Source organism: Phyllobates terribilis, unplaced genomic scaffold (genome assembly GCF_046119375.1).
Source record: "Phyllobates terribilis strain yellow unplaced genomic scaffold, ASM4611937v1 Scaffold_4__5_contigs__length_816908805, whole genome shotgun sequence".
Lineage (NCBI taxonomy): Eukaryota > Metazoa > Chordata > Amphibia > Anura > Dendrobatidae > Phyllobates > Phyllobates terribilis.
The window spans coordinates 629,695,949-629,722,934 of record NW_027362764.1 but is presented as its reverse complement, the minus strand read 5'-3'; the positions used below and the strand labels follow the sequence as shown (position 1 = coordinate 629,722,934).

Genomic DNA, 26,986 nt, shown 5'->3' with positions numbered 1-26,986 from the left:
GTCGATCTGGCATGTCCAATTTCGGACAGACAATCGCATTGTTCTTTCAGAGGAAAGCCATCGGCTGACGGGTTGGTTATAGAGAATACAGGAGCGCTCAGACAAATGAATGCTCCGGGGTATGGTAGAGTCAGGTGAGATGGCTATCGGCCGCACAATCAGCTGAAGAATCGCTCAGCCGACAGCCATCGAATGTGTATGGGGGGCTTAAAGCCCCCCAATGCACATTAGACTAAAAGGTTGAAAGCAAAGGGTTTGGGCAACAGTCTAATGGGCATGGGGCCCCCCCAGACATGATGTTTGGGGAGTTACGGTTCCCTCAATGTAACGATCCTTGATATATATGAATGCACATGCTCGTCATTTAAAGGTCCCGCTGCATAGAAAAGGACTAAAGTCACATTGGTGGGAATGGTGATGGATTATTGCATTACGCACTGAAGATTTTGTAAGTTATAGAAAAGTGTATTTATAAAAGAAGCATTGGAAGTTATCAGACTTGTATCGGTACTGTTTTCTTTTTTGCATATGGAGTTAAGGATCCAGCATGTCAGACTTCAGACTGCTGATCCTTCTGCTCTCCCTGAGATAAACCACCAGAGATATCTAAGAGAGTCCAACAGAACCCAGCAGAGCAAGCGATCCGGTGTATGTTCAGCCGACAGCCAACTAAGTTTTATGGGGACTTCAGCCTCCTCAGCTAATCAAAGTAATCTCCTGGTCACACACATTAACAAAAGGTCTAGGCAGGTGGATAGCGCAGGATACTGAAGTATAGTATTGGCTGAACACAAACCTAACTGACAACAAGGACATGTAGGAGACCGCGAGAACCAGGGCTCAACAAGCATTTTACCAATATAAAGGAGCTCCTATTTCATTACTACAGCCAAGAAAGGCCCAGATCCAACCAGGATAAAGAGTTCTTCCTCAGTACTCGTCCATCTCCAAACACCACACCTACTAAAAGGCCAAGCAGTGCTCTCCTGGCATCCACCGGACACCATCACTGCTCAGAGGACAAGCCTATACATCGACTCAGCCAATGCTTGCCATGCATGGGTACGGGCATACTTGGTTTGTGTTCTGCTTGTCCATTAAAATCCAAAAGATGTTGTTCTAGGTGCAACCTTTTGGAGCCAATGTGGCTTTCATAGGCAGTATGCTCATGTTTGCGCTCCCTAGTGCCCCCAGCAGTGCTTCATCTGTGCACCTCTAACATCTGTGGTGCCTACTGTCCGGTGGCTAATTTTAGTAATCATTGACCACTAGAGGCAGAACTGGGACTAACCCTGTTAGAAAGGTGGCATTGTATGGCTCTGGCACACAGTAATTGAGTTGCTCAGCCGAGACCACTATCCGGCTGATGTTCATCTAAGGCCACAGCCCCACTATCAGTATTTTTTCTCAGGAGTGGGAGCCAAAACCAGGAGTGGATGATAAATGCAGAATTGGTGACTTGTTTCTATTATACCTTTTCTCTGATTGTTCCTCACCTGGTTTTGGCTCCCACTCCTGAGAAAAAATACTGACCGAATACTGATAGTGGGGCCGTGGCCTAAGGCTGAGACTGTTGACTTTAGATGACAGATGAACCTCTTTCCACGAGAGAATTTGCTTTTTGTGGCTACGCAGTAAAGTTCCTACAGTGTAGTTAGTAGCACACGTCTAGAAGCATTAAGGCTCCTGGAGTTTATCGGTCTATGTAGATGAGATGCTTTTAGATAAAATTGTTATGGCCAAATTCCATAATGAGATGTTGCGTACAGACATCCCAGGCATTACCCTACTAAAAAAAAAAAAGTTAGACATTTCAGTGCTAACTTAGACTCCTCACAAAACTTTCTCGAGTCACTTAGCATTAGATATCTGCAGTACATGGAACCATTCATGTAGGATGAGATGGATGTGGCACAAATCAGCCCAACCGCTTTAGCATCGTAATAAAGTTGAGGGTCCCCACCGACCGTAACCCGCTTTCAATTCTCAGTCGTCATGGCCCATCAGAATTATAGCAATCACTAAATTACTTCACAATAGACATTGAACAGTTTGTCCAACATGGAAAGTGTTATTCATTTGCCGCCCACATTGTACAAGCCAAGAGATCTTAGCGGCACTAAGATATAACATGCAAGAGACTGAAGATCACACAGAAAATGGTGGGAAGGGGTCACAATTTAACTTCTAAGGATTATATACCACAGGGTGGACATTAACCATCTTCCGCCAAAGTAAAAAGCACCATTGCTGGCTATCGACAGCTCTAAAAGCTACGGTTTCAGGTTGGGTCACCAATTAACAACTGAAATAAGTAAATGGAGAAAAATAAAAAGCCCTTCTCAACCTGAAAATGTGACTTGCTGGGTAGGAATATCAGACAAGACGCGGTGGTTTTTACGGCATCTTGCTTATTTAGTGCCATCATTTCCACAGTGCATTTTCCATTGAAGCCACATGGAGCAGTATTACTGTGTGATCAAGACTTTACTTTGAGCATTCACATTAAATCCTTTCCTAATAAAAAAGATTAATAACTTTACATTGGCTGAAGGTAAGCACCACTTCGACCCTTCGTGAGAGGACAGCGTCACATGACAAGTACACATTCAGTCCATCTTCATGCTCACACCATAAATCTGTGGTCTACATCCTACACCTCTCCATCAGGACAACTTTCCCACCCCATGAGGGAATATTCACACACGCCTGATTTATTGCCACAAATTCTTCAGCTATCCCATTCAACTGAACAGGGCTTGCCATGCGCTTGTCCCCCAAAACATCCTCATTCCAAATGGAGCTCATTTTTTGTTACAAATTTCGGCAATAAATCTACAATAAGATTACATTCACAGAGGGGAGCCGTTCCGTACATATGCCAATCAGATGTTACCAAATGGTGCAGATTTCACTTTGTAAAGGATGAAATCCATGGTAAATAGGTAGCAAAATCCACACCATAAACTGATCGACTGCAAATGTCAAATTAGCAGTTTTGCTCAATTTTTACTGTGGTTTCTCTCCACAATGCGTGGACGTGGGACCCGTGTGGATGCTCCTATATCCTGAAGATTTTCACTGTGCAAAGGATGAAACCCACAACAAGAAGTTAGGTGCAGTTTATCAGCCCATGTCAATGTGCCCAAATACGATTTTTTCAAAAAAGGACTCGCTCTCTGCTGCGGCTTAAGGAACCTTCAGACTAAAGTATTTTCTGTCCGTGTGGAAGACCGTACAAGGACTCAATGTTTGCCTATGTGCCACATGGACCTTGGGTAACTGTAAATGGTCCACGTGAATAAAAAAAAAAAAAAAAAAAAAAAAAAAAAGTCAGCATGCACTAGTCTGGTCTCTGGACCGAACTGGTGCATATCCATAGTAGGCAGCTCGTGGGCCATTCAGCTATGTGGCCGAACACATGGAGCCAACCACGGCTGCAAATTGTGACCAGGACTGGCTCCACTTTTAGTACAGCCGTGTGAACTCAGCCTTGCAGAGGGCATATGGCTAGAGATAGGACAAGCCCTTTTAAATGCACAGTGAGATTTGTCATTTCACAGTAAGTGTAGACCAATGGCAGACAAAAAGGGCCTCTTTTCAAGAACAGCATATGGGTCCTTTGCAGTTTAATAGCTCATGGTGCAAAATTCCACCGTATTTAGAGGTGGAAATGGGCCCCCTTACCTCTTGGGCCCCTGTGCGGCTGCATCAATGATATGTCTGCCCCTGGTGTAGAAACACGATTACAAGTGCTGCAACCTAGTGAAGGACCAGGTAGGAAATACACTGAAGGCGGGATTAGAGCATAGCAGCAGCACAGGCCCAGCCATACCCTCCAGTAACCAGGGCTGGGATAGGTGGGCTGTCACTTGTGGAAATTGCTTTGATGTTACTTCATAAACGTTATGTCCTGTTAGCATCTCAGATGTTAAATCTTACCTAGGACGAGCTTACGAAGAACGCTATGCTGCGGCTCTGATCTAATCAGCTTTCCTATACTTACGGAGAACATCCTTAAGAGCCCTGTTGTCATACGTAGCCTACTTATTAAACAGGACAGCTGTTTAACCCCTACCTGATCAGAGACAAATATGTAACTCTTCTGACAGCCATATTGATCCGTAAATATCTAAAATCCTGTATTGTTAAGCCTTATTCAGACGTCTGATTTTTCATGCAAGCAAGACGTCCATACAAAATCGGTCCAATATCAGACCACAAAGCACAAACAGGCCGTGGGCCTCCCGATCCGAGAGTGAGAGCTTCATAGAAATATATGAAGCAGTCTGGCTCGAGTTGGGAGACCTGCGGCTACTCCGTGCATTGCCGTCCGATCTCAGAACGATTGTCGCTGATGTCTGAATTCGTCCCGCCCTAAAAAAAAGGTCTGAGTTTCATCAGTGCGTCCATTTTAACCATCAGTGATTTGCACATCTTATATACTGCAGATATAATCACAGACAGCACAATGAGTGCACATTACTGCAATCCATATAAAAAACTGACATGTCGCTGTGGTTTTTTGTGGACAAGCAAAAAGAAAAAAAAAAAAAAAGGAAGACCACGGGTAAGTGTTCAATCCGTGGAAAGCACGTCTGAATAAGGCCTTACATCCATAGCGGAGTACAAACACGACATGGGCAAAATGGGGTCACCGCCAACACAAATGTGAGATATATGCCTGCACATTCACCATATCTCCATTAGATCAGCTGATTTTTTATGCAAAATATCAGGTTCAGGCTGAGCTCGGCTGCATCTGCTTTTCTCACATTGCGCAGTTTTACAGTATTATTCACACTAAAGTGTAGCGGCTTTCAAGAAATGGAAATGTTTCTAAAACGTCCAAGCCAAAGATAAATTACTGGCAAAGTTTTACACCTGCAAAGTATTACCGCGGAAGGAATAATACAAAAGCAAGTGGCTCAGACAATAATTATAAAGTACAGTTTCCAAGGTCTTTATAAAAAGGGTTTGGAAACAATGTGTCTCTACCTAAATGACAGGATAAATTGTTATTAAAGGCCCTAGGAACAGATTGGTTATTCCTGCCTCAGCATGTCAAGCTAGCTTGGGAAGACAATTTCTGAGCAAAAAAAAAATTATATATTATATATATATATATATATATATATATATATATATAGTAAAGTGTGCAGTAACCTGTTGTACATGTGGTCCCAGGAGTAGCTGTGAGAAGTGCAGAGGGGAGCAGATCAGACTCTGCTCTGTAAACTCTCGCTGGCTGGGACAGAACATGAAAGACCCGACACAATCAGCTCAAACAGAACAAGTGTCACAGCAAAGTTCCCAATAGTGAATTATACATGGGCTCCACAGGACCAGTGTCTCTACAGTTTCACCAGCGCTCCACATATGGCTCTGGTTCCAGCACTGCCTTCTCTGGTTACATTTAATTGTCACAAGATAAGGGACATTAACCATTGGCTGCATTAAAGGGAGACTTCCTTCTGTTGCTGGGCACAGCCTACATCAAATACCCTACCGTATTCACAGTATCTGCACAGGACAACTACGGGTTTAGCTCCGCCATCCATCATCGACAGATGTTAATTTGTATATTCTGCCACCTTATCTGCCAACATATCAAGATCATAATATAAATCTCTGAAGGAAATAAAAATAGTCATACAACAGAAAATATGGCATATATTAGCCAGAACACTGTATAATATTACAGATCATTTCAATGATCCACCGTGTGCTTATATTATACAAAATTATGATTAATATAGAAAATCTCTACACTGATCATACATGAAACAGAGAGATTAAAATTATCGGTAATAGATGGCAAAACTAACCCCCACCTTCCCCAGAGCTGAACACATTCAGCATCTTCCAGGACCATGTGATGTCATCATTCCCATCACCCCCTGCTGATAAACACAGGCCAGTGACATCACACCCCAGAAGAGGAAACAAGTGGCGTCCATAGAAGTAAGCAAACCACACAGCGTGGTAAATTAGAGGATATGAAATAAACTAGAAAAATTAAGAAAAAAAAACGTCAAAAAAGGTAAAACTAAAACCGGTGGGACAAAATCAAAGTGATATACAATAAAGGATTAGATGGAACAGAAAAAGGATGAGTTTTTGACTAAGAAAAACTGAACCCAAAGACGCCATAAATGATTTGCCAAGGATGGAACATAACCAGCATAATGTCTGTAAACATTAACAGGAAATATTCTCCAAAAGAAGGAAAGAAAATAAACTAAATATCATAACATTTGCTCTGAAATCTTGACGTCCAAAGGAAAAAAAAACATACAAAACTCTTGTAATCCAGTTCAGCCATTTAAAACTAAACTTTTCCCTGCTAACCTTAAAAAAAAAAAAAAAAAACCACAACAACAAATATTTAAATATACAAATGTCAATTAATCTCAAAAACACACCAAGGAACTCCACAAACAAGTGATCTATGGCCCTGGAACAAAATAATATTCAAACACATCCATGTTTTACTAGAATATCAATCCTACAGAATTGTCAAGAGGAAAAGTCAGTTTTAGATTAAAAAGAAAAATAAAGTTCTAATCTTTCAGCTTCTCTTACAAACTGGCAAACTATAACCTGTTACAGGAGGAAAGTTGTTTTGTTCTGCTTGGTGTGTGTTGATTTAGTCCTTGTAAGGAAGTTTCCCCCCCCCCCCCCTAAATTATATTTTTTTGTTTTAAAAAAATATATTAAAAACAACCTGCCCCTCTTACATAACATCCATCTGTGCTGTTAAGACTTTATACAAATGTATTTTTTTTTTTTTTTTTTTTTATACTATATTCAAGTGTAAAAAATCCCATTTTAAATTAGATTAAAACGTTCTGATGAATATGAGGGGACATTTAATAAAATCTGGCTTTTGCAGCGAAGGACAAAACCTGGGAAGAGGCCATTGTGCCCTTGTGGTGCTATCAGTGTCACTGAATAGGTCCCAGTTAAATGAAAGCTGCCATTTTAGGCGACTGGGAGGCTGCTGTGTTCAAAGCACACAGAGCCCTAAATAGGAGGAACAACTTTTGTGAAATAAAAAACAAATCTTTGCTTTTTTACCAGATGAGGCGACTTCACTGTCACTTTCAAGTTGCAGCATTTAGGAGACTACAATGAATTTTTTTTTATTATGATTATTTTCATTTATTTTTTAGCACTAGATGGGATTTGGAAAAGTTGAGCCAATTTCTCTCCTCAAACAGAAAAATTGCAAATAAGTGAGAATGATGAGACGGTTCGGTTGCAGTAATGGGACTTTTAGTGACGTGTGGCACCCTGCTCTATGGTTGGTTGGACTCTACTGGGTCAGCGGTGACACCACCCCCCCCCACAACAAAATTATATTGGGCGCTGATGGGGACATCTCCATATTCAGAGTAACAAATTGAGAAGAAGAAATAAAAGTTTTCTGGGCCAGCACCTGCCCCACATGGAGATGATCTCGCAGTTTGGGGAGGGACAGGAGACAGAGCATGGTGCAGGTCGGTGATCTCTCCCATTCAAAAGGAAACTCCTCCTCAACTGCTACTTTGTGTCCTTTGTCTATTGTTTGTTATGTGAAAGAAAATACTTGCAACAGAAAAAAAAAAAAAAGCAGAGTGAGAGGTGCCCAAGTGAATGGGGTATGTGAGCCAGGGGAAGCGCTGCCATGTTGTATGTGGTGGGTGTTTCTCCCATCCTCTCTGGCTGCCTCCTCCTACCCAAGGGTACCCTCCAGTGAAAGGCCATCAGGAGATGAATCCATAGCAGTGATGGCTGCTGGTAGCCTGCAGCGCCTTCTCCATGAGCCTCATCCTTCCCTCCCCACATCCCCCCCTGCTCCACCACCACCACCAGCAGCAGGGGAATAAACAGGAGGCCATGTCTTCTCCCATCACATCCCAGCAGAGGACAATGACCCACACCCACCTCCTCTCATCAGCCCCCCATTATCACGTATCCCAGCCGAGGAGGTGATGGGGGGCGTGAGCACAGCGCAGCCATCTCTGGGCAAACACAAACATGGGCATCCGAGGGGCAGGAGCTGGACATCTGGGGTCAGCCTGCCCCCCCACAGCCACCATCACTTCTGCTGGACACTTTTGGGCTCCTCGTGCTCCTGCAGCCGCCCCCTCCCCCCAGTGAATGGCAGGCACACGTCCCCTCAGCAGTGCCCTCCATCTATGGGATGGTGGCGGAGGAGGAGGATGCTGCACACTTTGCACAAGTTGATCGCCAGCACCCCGATAGCGATCGGCAGCAGCAGGCGAGGTGTCGCGATAGGATGTGGGCAGCGGCGATTAGGACAGGGACATCATGCGGTCGGGGGCCCTCCCCCCTCCGGCCAGAGCCTCCGTGCAGCCGCCCCCCGCACCGCCACCCGTGCCCGGGCCACGCACCGCCGGCGTCACCAGCAAAGTTGATCCCGGGAGCAGTAAGTTTGGCGTGGATCTGGCAGGATGCGCTGCCCCGTGGGCATTGTTGTGGCCACGCTGTGCCCGGCGCCCGCACCACTACACAACTCATCAGGCGACTACTACACAACTCACCATCCCCAACTTACCGGGCAGAGAGCGGCCCCGGAGCCTATTGTCTGCGGAGGACGGGACGTGTGTCTGCCCCTTCCCTCCTGTCCGGGCTGTGCGGGAGGAGGCGCTGTGTGTGTGCCTGGAGTTTACGCTTTCTTTCCCACACTCCACCTTTTATCCGTATCCCCGTCCTGAGCTCCGGCTTCTTCTTCTTCTCTCTTCCCTTCTTTTTTCCTTTGTGTTTTAATTTCGACTCAAGTTTTTAATCCGATAGTGTACGAGCGCGTCCGCATTGAGGAGGCGAACCCGCGGCCCCGCCGGACACTCACTGCTCGGGATCCTCTCACTCCGGGCACCAGCTCCAGCCGCGTGCATGTGCCCTCCCCGAGGACCGAGCGCGCCCCCGACAACTCTCACACACACACACTCAGAGGAAGCCCCGCCCCCACTGCCCTCCTCCCGCTCCCCTGCCACACAGGCGTGACGTCACACGGCCACCAGGCATAATTTATGCAAGAATTCACTAGTGCTTTTCATTCAGGTCCCCCTCCTCCTCCTCCGCTCTTAAAGGGCCCCGCGCCTGTGCCTCACTACTGTGTGTACACTGCTGCGCTCACACCCCCCTCATCACACTGCATCAGGCATCACACTGTGTCACTGCAGATACAGGGAGAGCTGGTGGCAATGGCGGTCAGAGCTGCATTCCCCATAGAGGGGCGTCCAGAGCCTCATTGTAACGGAGAAGAGCAGTCACTGAAGTCTGTAACAGACACAGAAAACCAGAGCACTGGGGGGGCACGTAAGAGGAAGGGTCACTACTGACGGTGGGTGCAATACTGAGGAGGGGGCACTACTGAGGAGGGGGCACTACTGATGGTGGGTGCAATACTGAGGAGGGGGCACTATTGACAGTGGGTGTAATACTGAGGAGGGGACACTACTGATGGTGGGTGCAATACTGAGGAGGGGGCACTACTGACGGTGGGTGCAATACTGAGGAGGGGGCACTATTGACGGTGGGTGCAATACTGAGGAGGGGGCACTACTGACGGTGGGTGTAATACTGAGGAGGAGGCACTACTGACGGGTGCAATACTGAGGAGGGGGCACTACTGACGGTGGGTGCAATACTGAGGAGGGGGCACTACTGACGGTGGGTGTAATACTGAGGAGGGGGCACTACTGACGGTGGGTGTAATAGTGAGGAGGGGGCACTACTGACGGTGGGTGCAATACTGAGGAGGTGGCACTACTAACGGTGGGTGTAATAGTGAGGAGGGGGTACTACTGACGGTGGATGCAATACTGAGGAGGAGGCACTACTGACGGTGGGTGCAATACTGAGGAGGGGGCACTACTGACGGTGGGTGCAATACTGAGGAGGGGGCACTACTGACGGTGGGTGTAATAGTGAGGAGGGGGCACTACTGACGGTGGGTGCAATACTGAGGAGGTGGCACTACTGACGGTGGGTGTAATAGTGAGGAGGGGGTACTACTGACGGTGGGTGCAATACTGAGGAGGGGGCACTACTGACGGTGGGTGCAATACTGAGGAGGGGGCACTACTGACGGTGGGTGTAATACCGAGGAGGGGGCACTACTGACGGTGGGTGTGATAGTGAGGAGGGGGCACTACTGACGGTGGGTGCAATACTGAGGAGGGGGCACTACTGACGGTGGGTTTAAAAGTGAGGAGGGGGCACTACTGACGGGTGCAATACTGAGGAGGGGGTACTACTGACGGGTGTAATACTGAGGAGGGGGCACTACTGACGGTGGGTGCAATACTGAGGAGGGGGCACTACTGACGGTGGGTGTAATACTGAGGAGGGGGCACTACTGACGGTGGGTGTAATAGTGAGGAGGGGGCACTACTGACGGTGGGTGCAATACTGAGGAGGTGGCACTACTGACGGTGGGTGTAATAGTGAGGAGGGGGCACTACTGACGGTGGGTGCAATACTGAGGAGGTGGCACTACTGACGGTGGGTGCAATACTGAGGAGGGGGCACTACTGACGGTGGGTGCAATACTGAGGAGGGGGCACTATTGACAGTGGGTGTAATACTGAGGAGGGGGCACTACTAACTGTGGGTGTAATAGTGAGGAGGGGGCACTACTGACGGTGGGTGTAATAGTGAGGAGGGTCACTACTGAAGGTGGGTGCAATACTGAGGAGGGGGCACTACTGACGGTGGGTGCAATACTGAAGAGGAGACACTACTGACGGGTGCAATACTGAGGAGGGGGCACTACTGAAGGTGGGTGCAATACTGAGGAGGGGGCACTACTGACGGTGGGTGTAATAGTGAGGAGGGGGCACTACTGACGGTGGGTGTAATAGTGAGGAGGGGCACTACTGACGGTGGGTGCAATACTGAGGAGGGGGCACTACTGACGGTGGGTGCAATACTGAGGAGGGGGCACTACTGACGGGTGTAATAGTGAGGAGGGGGCACTACTGACGGTGGGTGCAATACTGAGGAGGGGGCACTACTGACGGTGGGTGTAATACTGAGGAGGGGGCACTACTGACGGTGGGTGTAATAGTGAGGAGGGGGCACTACTGACGGTGGGTGCAATACTGAGGAGGTGGCACTACTAACGGTGGGTGTAATAGTGAGGAGGGGGTACTACTGACGGTGGGTGCAATACTGAGGAGGGGGCACTACTGACGGTGGGTGCAATACTGAGGAGGGGGCACTACTGACGGTGGGTGCAATACTGAGGAGGGGGCACTACTGACGGTGGGTGTAATAGTGAGGAGGGGGCACTACTGACGGTGGGTGCAATACTGAGGAGGTGGCACTACTGACGGTGGGTGTAATAGTGAGGAGGGGGTACTACTGACGGTGGGTGCAATACTGAGGAGGGGGCACTACGTACGGTGGGTGCAATACTGAGGAGGGGGCACTACTGACGGTGGGTGTAATACCGAGGAGGGGGCACTACTGACGGTGGGTGTGATAGTGAGGAGGCGGCACTACTGACGGTGGGTGCAATACTGAGGAGGGGGCACTACTGACGGTGGGTTTAAAAGTGAGGAGGGGGCACTACTGACGGGTGCAATACTGAGGAGGGGGTACTACTGACGGTGGGTGTAATACTGAGGAGGGGGTACTACTGACGGTGGGTGCAATACTGAGGAGGGGGCACTACTGACGGTGGGTGTAATACTGAGGAGGGGGCACTACTGACGGTGGGTGTAATAGTGAGGAGGGGGCACTACTGACGGTGGGTGCAATACTGAGGAGGTGGCACTACTGACGGTGGGTGTAATAGTGAGGAGGGGGCACTACTGACGGTGGGTGCAATACTGAGGAGGTGGCACTACTGACGGTGGGTGCAATACTGAGGAGGGGGCACTACTGACAGTGGGTGCAATACTGAGGAGGGGGCACTACTGACGGTGGGTGTAATACTGAGGAGGGGGCACTACTAACTGTGGGTGTAATAGTGAGGAGGGGGCACTACTGACGGTGGGTGTAATAGTGAGGAGGGTCACTACTGAAGGTGGGTGCAATACTGAGGAGGGGGCACTACTGACGGTGGGTGCAATACTGAAGAGGGGACACTACTGACGTTGGGTGCAATACTGAGGAGGGGGCACTACTGAAGGTGGGTGCAATACTGAGGAGGGGGCACTACTGACGGTGGGTGTAATAGTGAGGAGGGGGCACTACTGACGGTGGGTGTAATAGTGAGGAGGGGCACTACTGACGGTGGGTGCAATACTGAGGAGGGGGCACTACTGACGGTGGGTGCAATACTGAGGAGGGGGCACTACTGACGGGTGTAATAGTGAGGAGGGGGCACTACTGACGGTGGGTGCAATACTGAGGAGGTGGCACTACTGACGGTGGGTGTAATAGTGAGGAGGGGGTACTACTGACGGTGGGTGCAATACTGAGGAGGGGGCACTACTGACGGTGGGTGCAATACTGAGGAGGGGGCACTACTGACGGTGGGTGTAATACCGAGGAGGGGGCACTACTGACAGTGGGTGTAATAGTGAGGAGGGGGCACTACTGACGGTGGGTGCAATACTGAGGAGGGGGCACTACTGACGGTGGGTTTAAAAGTGAGGAGGGGGCACTACTGACGGATGCAATACTGAGGAGGGGGCACTACTGACGGTGGGTGTAATAGTGAGGAGGGGGCACTACTGACGGTGGGTGTAATAGTGAGGAGGGGCACTACTGACGGTGGGTGCAATACTGAGGAGGGGGCACTACTGACGGTGGGTGCAATACTGAGGAGGGGGCACTACTGACGGGTGTAATAGTGAGGAGGGGGCACTACTGACGGTGGGTGCAATACTGAGGAGGTGGCACTACTGACGGTGGGTGTAATAGTGAGGAGGGGGTACTACTGACGGTGGGTGCAATACTGAGGAGGGGGCACTACTGACGGTGGGTGCAATACTGAGGAGGGGGCACTACTGACGGTGGGTGTAATACCGAGGAGGGGGCACTACTGACGGTGGGTGTAATAGTGAGGAGGGGGCACTACTGACGGTGGGTGCAATACTGAGGAGGGGGCACTACTGACGGTGGGTTTAAAAGTGAGGAGGGGGCACTACTGACGGATGCAATACTGAGGAGGGGGTACTACTGACGGTGGGTGTAATACTGAGGAGGGGTCACTACTGACGGTGGGTGCAATACTGAGGAGGGGGCACTACTGACGGTGGGTGTAATACTGAGGAGGGGGCACTACTGACGGTGGGTGTAATAGTGAGGAGGGGGCACTACTGACGGTGGGTGCAATACTGAGGAGGGGGCACTACTGACGGTGGGTGTAATAGTGAGGAGGGGGTACTACTGACGGTGGGTGCAATACTGAGGAGGGGGCACTACTGACGGTGGGTTTAAAAGTGAGGAGGGGGCACTACTGACGGGTGCAATACTGAGGAGGGGGTACTACTGACGGTGGGTGTAATACTGAGGAGGGGGCACTACTGACGGTGGGTGCAATACTGAGGAGGGGGCACTACTGACGGTGGGTGTAATACTGAGGAGGGGGCACTACTGACGGTGGGTGTAATAGTGAGGAGGGGGCACTACTGACGGTGGGTGCAATACTGAGGAGGTGGCACTACTGACGGTGGGTGTAATAGTGAGGAGGGGATACTACTGACGGTGGGTGCAATACTGAGGAGGGGGCACTACTGACGGTGGGTGCAATACTGAGGAGGGGGCACTACTGACGGTGGGTGTAATACTGAGGAGGGGGCACTACTGACGGTGGGTGTAATACTGAGGAGGGGGCACTACTAACTGTGGGTGTAATAGTGAGGAGGGGGCACTACTGACGGTGGGTGTAATAGTGAGGAGGGTCACTACTGAAGGTGGGTGCAATACTGAGGAGGGGGCACTACTGACGGTGGGTGCAATACTGAAGAGGGGACACTACTGACGTTGGGTGCAATACTGAGGAGGGGGCACTACTGAAGGTGGGTGCAATACTGAGGAGGGGGCACTACTGACGGTGGGTGTAATAGTGAGGAGGGGGCACTACTGACGGTGGGTGCAATACTGAGGAGGGGGCACTACTGACGGGTGTAATACTGAGGAGGGGGCACTACTGACGGGTGTAATAGTGAGGAGGGGGCACTACTGACGGTGGGTGCAATACTGAGGAGGTGGCACTACGGACGGTGGGTGTAATAGTGAGGAGGGGGTACTACTGACGGTGGGTGCAATACTGAGGAGGGGGCACTACTGACGGTGGGTGTAATACCGAGGAGGGGGCACTACTGACGGTGGGTGTAATAGTGAGGAGGGGGCACTACTGACGGTGGGTGCAATACTGAGGAGGGGGCACTACTGACGGTGGGTTTAAAAGTGAGGAGGGGGCACTACTGACGGATGCAATACTGAGGAGGGGGTACTACTGACGGTGGGTGTAATACTGAGGAGGGGGCACTACTGACGGTGGGTGCAATACTGAGGAGGGGGCACTACTGACGGTGGGTGTAATACTGAGGAGGGGGCACTACTGACGGTGGGTGTAATAGTGAGGAGGGGGCACTACTGACGGTGGGTGCAATACTGAGGAGGTGGCACTACTGACGGTGGGTGTAATAGTGAGGAGGGGGTACTACTGACGGTGGGTGCAATACTGAGGAGGGGGCACTACTGACGGTGGGTTTAAAAGTGAGGAGGGGGCACTACTGACGGGTGCAATACTGAGGAGGTGGCACTACTGACGGTGGGTGCAATACTGAGGAGGGGGCACTACTGACGGTGGGTGCAATACTGAGGAGGGGGCACTATTGACAGTGGGTGCAATACTCAGGAGGGGGCACTACTGATGGTGGGTGTAATAGTGAGGAGGGGGCACTACTGACGGTGAGTGTAATAGTGAGGAGGGGCACTACTGAAGGTGGGTGCAATACTGAGGAGGGGGCACTACTGACAGTGGGTGCAATACTGAGGAGGGGACACTACTGATGTTGGGTGCAATACTGAGGAGGGGGCACTACTGAAGGTGGGTGCAATACTGAGGAGGGGGCACTACTGACGGTGGGTGTAATACTGAGGAGGGGGCACTACTGACGGTGGGTGTAATACTGAGGAGGGGGCACTACTGACGGTGGGTGTAATAGTGAGGAGGGGGCACTACTGACTGTGGGTGCAATAGTGAGGAGGGGGCACTAACGGTGGGTGCAATAGTGAGGAGGGGGCACGACTGAATGAGGGGGCACTACTGAAGGTGGGTGCAATAGTGAAGAGGGGGCACTACTGACGGTGGGTGCAATAGTGAGGAGGACGCAGTACTGACGGTGGGTGTAATAGTGAGGAGGGGGCACTACTGAAGGTGGGTGCAATAGTGAGGGGGCACTACTGATGGTGGGTGCAGTAGTGAGGAGGGAGCAGTACTGACGATGGGTGTAATAGTGAGGAGGGGCACTAGTGAGGAAAGGAACTGCTGAGGAGGGGGCACTTATAAGGAGAGGGCATCAGTTACGTGGGGGCAGCAGTGAGTAAAGTCCATCAGTGAGGGAGGGCACCAATTAGGAGTGGCACTAGTCAGGAGGGCACAATTATAAGAAGAGGGCATCAGTGAAGAGTTGGCACTAGTGAGAAAGGAGCACTACTGAGGGGGCACTGTTTACTTATACACACATAGAACCCAATGGGTTGCATGGTGGCTCCGTGGTTAGCACTTTAGCACAGTGGTTAGCACTGCAGCCTTTAAGCGCTGGGGTCCTGATTCAAATCCCACCAAGAACAACATCTACAAGGAGTCTGTATGTTCTCCCTGTGTTTGCATGAGTTTCCTCCGGGTTCTCCGGTTTCCTCCCACACTCCAAAGACATACTGATAGGGAATCTAGATTGTGAGTCCCACTGATGATGATGTCTGTAAATTGTCTGAATTGTAAAGCGCTGCGGAATATGTTGGCGCTATATAAATAAAAAGATTTATTATTATGTCACTAGTAAACAAACACCCCTCCCCCACTCTAAAGAACATAAATATCATCAGTGAGGTGGCTCAGTGGTTAGTACTGTGTCTTTGCAGCGCTGGGGTCCTGGATTCAAATCCCACCAAGGACAATATCTACAAGGAGTTTGTATGTTCTCCACGTGTTTGCGTGGGTTTCCTCTGGGTTCTCAGGTTTCCTCCCACACTCCAAAGACATACTGATAGGGAATGTAGATTGTGAGCCCCGATGGGGACAGTGCTGATGTCTATAAAGCCCTGGGAAATATGATGGCGTTATATAGTGAGTAAAATAAATAAATAAGGCTGGTTTCACAGGGCGGGGGGGTCGGAGGCAGAGAAATCTGACAAGTTTTTGAAGAGGCTCCCACTTCAGGAAACACTGCTTTTTTGTCTTGTTTTTGGAGGCTTTTTTCCTGAATAGATTTTGAAGAGTTTTTTCCACACAGTGTTTTGCAGCCTTTTGACTTGACAGAGTGAAGCTTGAAGCAGATCCCCTGATGAGCCCTCCTCAGAGAAGTGATGCGTCACTTATTTTTTTTGGGGGGAGGGGGGCAAGGTTTTCAAAACCTTTTCTGGAAAAAACTTTCAAAAAACTCCTCGTTTAGACAGCAAAGCAGAGTCCAAACCCAGTATTTCCACTGTAATTCAAAGTGGCAGAAAATGTGAGAGCTGTAAGAATGGATGGGGGCCATCTTATCAAATCTTCATGGTCTCACGATAGAATAACAGATGCCATCTTTCATTTAAGTAAATGGCTAATTGTGTTTTTTTTTGTGGTTTGGGAAATCCTGAATTCTCAGTTACTATAGGGGGTGCGCCGTTCAGGACCCTCATCTCCAGGCCAGAAACCTTCGATAGACGTCTCTGGAGGAGCTGTCCTGTCCTGCAGACACTGAACATGCAGTGCAGAATCTCCCCTGTGGGGGCGCTGCAGGGAAGCCGGACCCTCACTTCTAGATCTCCCCTCATATCACAGCTGGTTACGGATTCCCATCAGGGGACACTTTGGCATACTGTATGGGGACCGGACTAACAAGTAGAGATGATCTGCAGGGAGAGCCCGTTTGCAGTGACAGTTTGTCAGCTTTTATCACAGTTATCTGATTTACTAGAAGATTTTATCGTTTAAAATATTTTTATCAAACTCGTTCATACCAATTTCATAGTGAATCGAAAAATGGAAAAAAAAATAATAGAAGATGAGAAAAGCCTGAGAAATGAGAACAGGGTTCTATGTGAAGGCTTAAAGGAAACCACACACCAGGGTCGCCAATTTGACTTTTTATTTTTTTTTCTGGAAAACCTATCAAAAAATCATGGATAGACAAAATTATTTACAGACACATTGGAAAACAATAATAAATCATTTGGATTTTCAGGGATCCATATCTACAGCCCATAATTCTAATATGAAGACATCAGCTGCATTCACAGTAAAATGGCGATCACAGCGCAGCTTTCAGTTCTTATACTGCTGAGGTAAAATGAAAGCTGTGCTCTGATTGGTTGCTATGGTCACCACCACACTGTTATGAAATCTGTCTTTGCTGCCTACAACAACCAATCACAGTGCAGCTTTCATTTCTTATACTGCTGAGGTAAAATGAAAGATATGCTATGATTGGATGCTCTGGACACCATTGCATTCTTTGGAAGCTGGGTTAAGAAAATCTTCTCTGTCCACAGCAGCACAGCGTCTGTAAATGTCTAACCAATGTCATCTAACTAATGACACCAAAATCATCCCCCAAAGGTCACATAAAAGGGGCAAAGTATTGTGCAAGAAAAAGCCTATGGAGTCAGTGTTTGTGAAAAAACTGTACGTGATGGAAATTTTTCAATATTTTTACTGAGTTCAGCGATCGAAAGTATATGAAAATCACCTCTTACTTTTCAAACAATTTTACCCTTGCAGATCTGTGTAATTATAGTAAAAAATAGTCTGTACAAGTTTCTTCAGCTTCAAAAAAATCACAGACACCTTAAAAAAAAATGTACAGGCAGGGCAAAAAAGTGCCATATTTTTATGGACAGTCCTGGAATTTTCGGACGGTTGGCAATCATATTAATTTCCTCCCGGCAGTGGGGCTCTCAGTTTGGCGGCCGCATGGTGTCTCTATCTCAAGGAAAGCGGTGTGAGGCGAATATGAGGGGGCATGAGTGCATTACTCATTTAAAGGGATTATTCAGTTTATGAAAACTATTTGCATAATACCCAATCTGGTAATTTAGAGCTACTAGAGTGGTCTTCTGCTCAGAATCCCCATACACTGGCCCGAGAGGTGAATGGTTACAAAGCTCATCTCTCCCTCTGGTTGACCTGTACTGCATAGCACAGAGGGATGACATTGTGTAATGCATCATTTTTCCTGCAGTGGCGCTGTAGGGAAATTGAACATGCACTGCCTGCTATCTCCAGAGATTACTTTCCATCCAACATTTTGAGGTTTGCTTATTGTCAGGAACCTTTGTCACCAGCAGGGATTGCACACAGCAGAGATTCCCTTTAGGCCACGGCCCCACTATCAGTATTTGGTCAGTATTCGGTCAGTATTTTTCTCAGGAGTGGGAGCCAAAACCAGGACTGGGTGATAAATGCAGAATTGGTGACTTGTTTCTATTATACCTTTTCTCTGATTGTTCGTCACCTGGTAAAGTAAAAATTGATGACAAAATGCACATTATGTAATACAAAAATGCAATTGAAAACAAGGGGATCCATGAATGGATCAATAGCTCTGTTCTTTCTTATGTGAATATTTATTTTGTGTAAGAAATGCCTGAAATCTATTTTATTTGAAGGGGCGTCTCCTTTTGACAATTTCCAGAAAATCACTAGTCATTCCAGAAATCAGGGGGTTATCCACCTAATGCAATTAGTTTTCAAAGAGATGATCAAAGCTGGTTTCAATTTTTGGCTACAGGTGCCAAATGGACCATCCCTTTAAGATCCATGTGCCTCTTGAAATTCAAGAAACAATAAAATATAAATGGCATGGTGTGGAAAATGCATATACACAATGCAATAAAGGTGGAAAGGTAAGAGACTATCTCTCATAGTGTGATCTATCTGGTATTTTCTGTATAACCAGGCATCCAAACCCCGCAGTCTAATTTTATATATCCATGATAAAGATCAGCCCGTGTATGATTCTTCTATCTGAGCTGCAGTAATTTGAAAATAAAAAGATGCCAGCGCCATTGCACTTTCCTCCTCTCCATTACACACAGCCACAATTCAACTGCACCCGTCCTTTTGCTGTGTCTGTAAATTGCCTTTTGCTGTAAAATAGGTCGAAGGTATAAAAATCATTTATGGTCAGGCATGCAAAGTTTAACACTGCAGGCACAGCAGACAGCATAATCTGCTTTAAATCTCCCACTAGCATCTCTGCTAGTTGAAAAAAAAAAAGAAATCCCAAGAAAGGGTTAATAACAGGGAGAATTCAGACAATTTGTTTTCCGATATGCATGCTTTCTAGAACAGCAATGCCAATTTTTTTTTTTTAGATTTTTCTTTTTGATTATATTTGCTTTTTTTACTATATGTGTGCTTAATTATAGTTGATGTATTTATATCTATATATTTTCTGTATTATTCAGTCATGTCTGTGATATCTATCCAATATCTACCTATTTTCTATCCATTCATAACTATATCTATTCCATATTTATCAATTACCTATTTATCTATCTAGTCCTTATCTATTTATTCCATATCTATCTATTTATTCCACATCTATTTATCTATCTATCTTCCATATCTATTTATTCCATATCTATCTATCTACCTATTTATTCCACATCTATCTAGTTATCCATCTATCTATCTATCCAATATCTACCTATTTTCTATCCATTCATAACTTTATCTATATCTATTCCATATTTATCTATAACCTATTTATCTATCTAGTCCTTATCTATTTATTCCATATCTATCTACCTATTTATTCCACATCTATCTATCTATCTATCTATCGATCTATATATCTATTTATTCCACATCTATCTATCTATCTCTTCATATGTATTTATTCCATATCTGTCTATCTATTTATCTCTATCTATTCCATATCTATCTATTAATCTATTCCATATCTATTTAACTTTCTATTCCATATATTTTTATTTATCCCATATCTATCTATATATATATATATATTCCATATCTATCTATCATCCATCTATCTCATATCTATCTATATATCTTTTCCATATCTATATATCCCAGATCTATTTAATCTGTATTTATCTACATATTTTCAGTATTATTTAGTTCTCTCTCATATCTATCAAATATCTATCTATTATTAATTTGTCCATAGCTATCTATTTCTATCTATTCCATATGTATTTTATTTGTATGTATTTACATATTTTCTGTATTATCTAGTTCTCTCACATCTATCCTATATCTATCTCTTCCATATCTATCTTTATCTATCGTTCTATCGTATTTAGCTATCTCTCTCACATTTGTCATCTAATTGATTTGTGTTTATCTATCTGATCTACTTCATCTATCTGATCAATTTGATTTATCTCTGTGTAATTTCTATATACCTATCTAATATCTACCTTTCTAACTTATAGATTTCATTTGCATCTTCCCCAGCAGGGTCCCTCCCCCTCCTCTTTCTCCCCCTCTATTTCTCTCGCTCTCTCCTTTTATAAAAGTGGATCTGTCACTAGATTTCACAACCTAAACTGCATAAATAAATTGATCTTTTAGAGCTGATGAGGCTGGGGTACTTACTTTTAAAATTCATGTCAGAATGGCTGTATAATCCTTTATGATAGTTTAATCTCCGCCCACATAGCTTTAGTGACTGTTCCTCAGTGTCCCTCCTCCCTGCTGCTGCTGAGATCACACACTGCTCAGTACAAGCTGCAGCTGTCATGCTGGGTGGGTGGAGACTAAATCACTTGGGCTCATAAGCTCTGTCTCTTTAGCTGGACTGAATGATCATTTATATACAGTATAAGGATTACTTAATCATTAATATCCTTTATTCAACTTTTACCTGTTTGATATTGAAATAAGCATTTTAAAAATCCAGTTCTAGTTTCTTTTCATTTCAGGATTACACAGAATTCTACCATGTACTACATTGTTTTACATAGTTTCATTTCTGGTATTTCTTTGCTTTTAATGACATATAGGTTATATGGAGCTTGAAGGTCACAAATTGGTAGATACTGTCAGAGCAAGAGGGGAAGGGATAGAGAGAGTCCTTATTTGAAATAGAAGTTATGAAACTATTGAACATCATCAGAAATGGAAACTTTTAGTGTGAGAGTCACAAGAAAGAAATGAATGGTGATTAGTTCTCATGGTAAGTAAGCAATGAGCCATATCAAAAGTGCTGTAATATCAAGGGCACAGGGCAAGTTCTGGGGTCTACAACCCTTCCTAACTGGGCACTAGTGTAATGTCATTCTTCAAGCAATAGGTCGCCATGTGCACAGAGCTAACTAGGTCTAAATCTCTGGATTGGCATTATTCTCTGTTGGGTATCCTACGTATGGACAGGGAGTGCATTTTTGCTAAATCCCACTTTATCAAAAATATATTTTAATCAGATAGAAAAAAGATTTCTAGCGATAATGTGTGTGGTTGATAAGCAGTGTGCCATTCAGTCGACAGTGTTGCTTCAGAGTTGTATATGACAGGGACATTTCTTGTTATTGAACCAATATACTCATCCCTTCATTAGATCGTTTTCTATAAAGTTGCATAAAATATATAAAATCTTAGTCTACATGGACAAAGCGCCAAATTAGTTAAAGAAAGAAATTAACAAGTAAAAATCCATAAATTGTTAAATTCCCTTTCAGTGGCACTCTAGACAGCTGCCTAGTCTGCCAAACCGCTCATGTTTTCCCAAAAGAAGTCCTGGTGGAGGGGAACATTATTAGGGCTTCTAATTTTCCCACATTCTAGCAAGTAATGGCATAATGCTAGGATAATTAAAGAGTAATTGTCATTTTTAAAAAAATTCCATAAATCAATAGTACACATGAAGATTAACTTTCTAATGTAATAGATCTTGTAAAGGAGATCTGCGTCGTTCTCCTCCTCAACTGCTCTTTCATTCACAACATTTTTAATTCACAGGTAAATCTGACTTTCGTGAATACAGATTTTCCCATCACTGAGATAGGAGATTTTCTGCTCATAAAGTTCTATGGAGAACTGTAACTGTTCTTTTAGGAGAACTTGCAGCAGAATGTCTGTGTTTGCCATTAGCGCAGGGTCGGCGTCAGCACCCGGCGCACCCGGGCAAATGCCGGGGCCCTGAGCAGGCAGAGGGGCCCACTGGCGGTCGCGCACCCCGCTGGGCTATGGGCGGAGGAGAGCGGTGTCAGCGCCCCCTCCCCTCTCCCCTCCGCTTGCTCAGGGCCCCGGCAGCTGGATACTTACCTCTCCCCGTGCCTCCGCAGATCAGCTGTCTTCCTGCTCTGCGCTCCCTGTGACGTCTCAGGTCAGAGGGCGCGGTGACGTCTTTACACCGCGCCCTCCCCTGAGCCGTCACAGGGAGCGCTGAGCGGGAAGACGCCGACAACGCTGGAGTCCGGACCCGGGCAGCGAGCAGCGGGCAGCAGGTGAGGAGAAGGGAGGTGAGTATTTGATTTTTTTTTTTTAATGTATGGAGGCATGGGACAGTATAAAGAGAAGGGGGGGACATCCTGCATGGGGCATTATAAAGAGGGGGGGGGTGACATCCTGCATGGGGCATTATAAAGGGGGGTGCAGCCTGCATAGTGCATTATGTGGGGGGGAACAGCCTGCATGGAGCATTATAAGGGGGGGGGGGAAGCCTGTATGGGGCATTATGTGGGGGGTAACAGCCTGCATGGAGCATTATAAGGGGGTGACAGCCTGTATGGGGCACTATGTGGGGGGTAACAGCCTGCATGCAGCATTATATGGGGGCCAGTATCCTGTATGGAGCGTTATAAGGGGACCGGTATCCTGTATGGAGCGTTATAAGGGGACCGGTATCCTGTATGGAACGTTATATGGGGGCCGGTATCCTGTATGGAGTTCTATAAGGGGACCAGTATCCTGTATCGAGCGTTATATGGGGGCCAGTATCCTGTATGGAGCTTTATAAGGGGATCAGTATCCTGTATGGAGCGTTATAAGGGGACCGGTATCCTGTATGGAACGTTATGTGGGGGCCGGTATCCTGTATGGAGTTCTATAAGGGGACCAGTATCCTGTATCGAGCGTTATATGGGGGCCAGTATCCTGTATGGAGCTTTATAAGGGGATCAGTATCCTGTATGGAGCTTTATAAGGGGACCAGTATCCTGTATGGAGCGTTATATGGGGGCCAGTATTCTGTATGGAGCCTTATATGGGGGCCAGTATTCCGTATGGAGCCTTATATGGGGGCCAGTATTCCGTATGGAGCCTTATATGGGGGCCAGTATTCCGTATGGAGCCTTATATGGGGGCCAGTATTCCGTATGGAGCCTTATATGGGGGCCAGTATTCCGTATGGAGCCTTATATGGGGGCCAGTATTCCGTATGGAGCCTTATATGTGGGCCAGTATTCCGTATGGGGCCTTATATGGGGGCCAGTATTCCGTATGGAGCCTTATATGGGGGCCAGTATTCCGTATGGAGCCTTATATGGGGGCCAGTATTCCGTATGGAGCCTTATATGGGGGCCAGTATTCCGTATGGAGCCTTATATGGGGGCCAGTATTCCGTATGGGGCCTTATATGGGGGCCAGTATTCCGTATGGAGCCTTATATGGGGGCCAGTATTCCGTATGGAGCCTTATATGGGGGCCAGTATTCTGTGTGGAGCGATTCACCGGTTTCTGAGCTATTGTGGAATTTACAATAGATATCACTCATGTAATGTAAGAAGTGAAATCTTTGCATTGTACTATATATATATATATATTTCTCCGCCGTATCTCTGCGTGGTATGTGTTAAAGGGGCCCACTGAGACTCTTTCGCCCGGGGCCAGAAAAACCTGGAGCCGGCCCTGCATTAGCGCCTCCCTTCCCCTCTCCATAGAGTTTTAAAAGGACCAATCTCAGTTATGGGAAAGACTGTATTCACTGAAGACTTATTTTGCAGATTTTACCCATATATTGAAAGTGAAATATCAATCCAGGAGGAGAAATAAGTACATTTATATGATAAGATATACTTTTTAAGCATTTTGACCGATGGGTTCCCCACCAATAAAGGTTCTACAGTGCTCCGATCATTTGTAGGGGACACAACAGTGTACTCCCACCATTGAACAAGGTTTAGGAGATGTTCTTCTCAAGATTGGGCTGTCTTAAAACACCTTTTTAGATCGCAGTAAAAGCCTAGTACTTATTTTACCTGTATTTTCAATATTTAGTTATCAATAAGTTCAACCCATACTGCACTACAAAGTTTCAGTGATTGTCGAACATTCTGTCTTCCACAGTTTTACCTTATACTTATTATATTCTGAGGAGCTTAAACATTTTGCAGATAAATGTACCTGGTGAACTTTCAGGCGGCTCAGATTATAGTCGAGAAATATGTGCACAGCCTCATTGGATGAAAGCAGTTTCTGGCAGATGCTTCATTTAGTTTACAGCTCCCGTGGTTCTGATCCTCCTGCCCATTCTCCTCTGCAGCAGTGAGCGCTTCCTTCGCATATGAAGCACCGCAGACTGCATTCAGCTAATGGCGAAAGTCTCAGGTGCTACAATAAAGCTGGCCATGGATGTAAGAATTCTTGGTACAAGCAATTAGGAGCTATTATGGCATGATTTTTTTCCATCTACGTCAACAAAATAGTTCAATGCCATCAGCTGAAATCTTAGAAATTTATGTGGAAATTGTGATTTAAGGCACATAGAAGATATGTTGCTTAATAATTATTTGCATAAAGTAAAAAAGACCAATGTTTATTATTAATATTATTGTACCACTTATTTTGCAACACTGTACACAGAATACGTAGACACTCAGCCCCAAGATATGATAGTAACACCTAGTATTTGGCACACATGTACATCACAAAACCAAGGTCAGAAACAAAAAGCACAGAACAGTATATGGGTCACTTGATTTTCAACTCCTAATTTAATGGTACATACAGTCCTGCTCATCATTATTGGCACCCATTAAGTTTAAGTACATAATGTGGAATATCTCCTGAAAAAAATGAATCAAGTGAAACAGTATTTTTGTATAGAGCCGTCGTGTTAAATACAAAAGAGCAAATAATAAACAATAATTTAAAACAAAAACAATGGGAGGGAAAAATAGAAAAACCTAAAGCTTGCTGTGTCACTGGTATTGGCCCCCTTTACATTAATTTAGTATGGAAACAATTTTTGACTCGCCTGTGGTAAATCACAAAAGAGATTCACCTGTGATTAATTGTCGGTGCCCATTTGACATGAATTAGCCAATGAATAGTGACTTCAGTGTTTTAAAGAGTCACATGGTAGGCCCTGTTCCTTTGTCACAGTGGTGAAGACAAAGAAGCTGTCTGAGGACATCAGAACTGCTATTATTAGCAAACACAAGACTTCCAAGGGTATAAGGCCATCCCCAAAGAACTTGGTATCCCAGTTTCAACAGTGTGCAATGTTATTAAGAACTTTACCAAGCATGGAACTGTTAAGAACCTCCCTGAATGTCGGGAAAAGAGGAAAATTGACAAGAGATGTCTTCGAAGGTTGATGCGAATGGTGGAAAAACAATACGTCAAATATCCAAAGACCTGAAGGCCAACCTGGAACAGTCTGGGGTCATAGTTTCAACAAGTACCAATGCTTGGCAATGCAAAGCAACAGTTTGTTTACAGACGGCACAATGAAGTTTGTAAGAAAAAGAATACCTTACCAACAGTTAGGCATGGTGGAGGATCCATAATGCTGTGGGGTTGTTTTGCTGCGTCTGATACTGGATGTTATGATCTGCAACAAAAATAAGAAAAGCTGTCCCTACAGTAAGACTAAGCTGAATCCCTACGATGTAGCGGGCTGCCTGTTCCTTGTGAACAGACCCGGCTTCGTCCTCGGCTAGTCTGAACGGAGACCTATAGAATTAAGGGAGGGGTCCCTAAAAGAACTAAGGACTGGGACAAAAATGGGACACCTCCTAAACAGAAGTTGTTGCAGAATTTTTAGAAAATAGCAAAAGGCAATGGTACTCACCAGCCAAGGTTTCAAGAAAAAATGCACACCAGGACACGGCCGGCCCCCTTTTGTTAGAAGGAGGTAACACAGGTGCAGAATGCTAATGAACAATCGCCCTCACCCACTCTCACTGGAGGGGCGACTGCCCAGCACTAAAACTGCACACAGATGAAACTTGCAGTAGGGTGCAATTCACACACTCGCGGTACCGTGCCTAGCCAGCATCCTATTACACGCCCCTACTATTCGACTAGGCGGGATGCCCGGCACCCTATCCGTGCATCGCAGAGTTGTGAAGCCCCTACTCACAAGGTCACCATTACTGGGCCTGGCCGTGCCCTGGCAGATAAAAAAGTGCAAAAAATATCATATGAGGTATTAGTTGATATTTTGGCCAAAATACGTAAGCTCGCAACCCATCGTGAAGGGTCCTCACGGTTTTGCAAGTCCCTACTCTAATATTAAAAACAGACAGCATAGCCAGAACAATAGACAGAATTTTTAGAAAATAGCAAAAGGCAATGGTACTCACCAGCCAAGGTTTCAAGAAAAAATGCACACCAGGACACGGCCGGCCCCCTTTTGTTAGAAGGAGGTAACACAGGTGCAGAATGCTAATGAACAATCGCCCTCACCCACTCTCACTGGAGGGGCGACTGCCCAGCACTAAATCTGCACACAGATGAAACTTGCAGTAGGGTGCAATTCACACACTCGCGGTACCGTGCCTAGCCAGCATCCTATTACACGCCCCTACTATTCGACTAGGCGGGTTGCCCGGCACCCTATCCGTGCATCGCAGAGTTGTGAAGCCCCCACTCACAAGGTCACCATTACTGGGC

General features: G+C 46.3%; 1 protein-coding gene across 2 annotated transcripts in view; it reads right to left on the bottom strand.

Annotated features, from left to right (window-relative positions):
* CHD7 (chromodomain helicase DNA binding protein 7) overlaps nt 1–8,972 on the bottom strand; it is a 136,492-nt gene extending 127,520 nt beyond the window's left edge. For both annotated transcript variants that reach the window (XM_073679339.1, XM_073679340.1), the window contains exon 1: nt 8,564–8,972. The gene's annotated coding sequence lies outside the window, so the exon portion shown is untranslated. The remainder of the gene's footprint in view (nt 1–8,563) is intronic.
* Nucleotides 8,973–26,986: the final 18,014 nt, after the last annotated feature.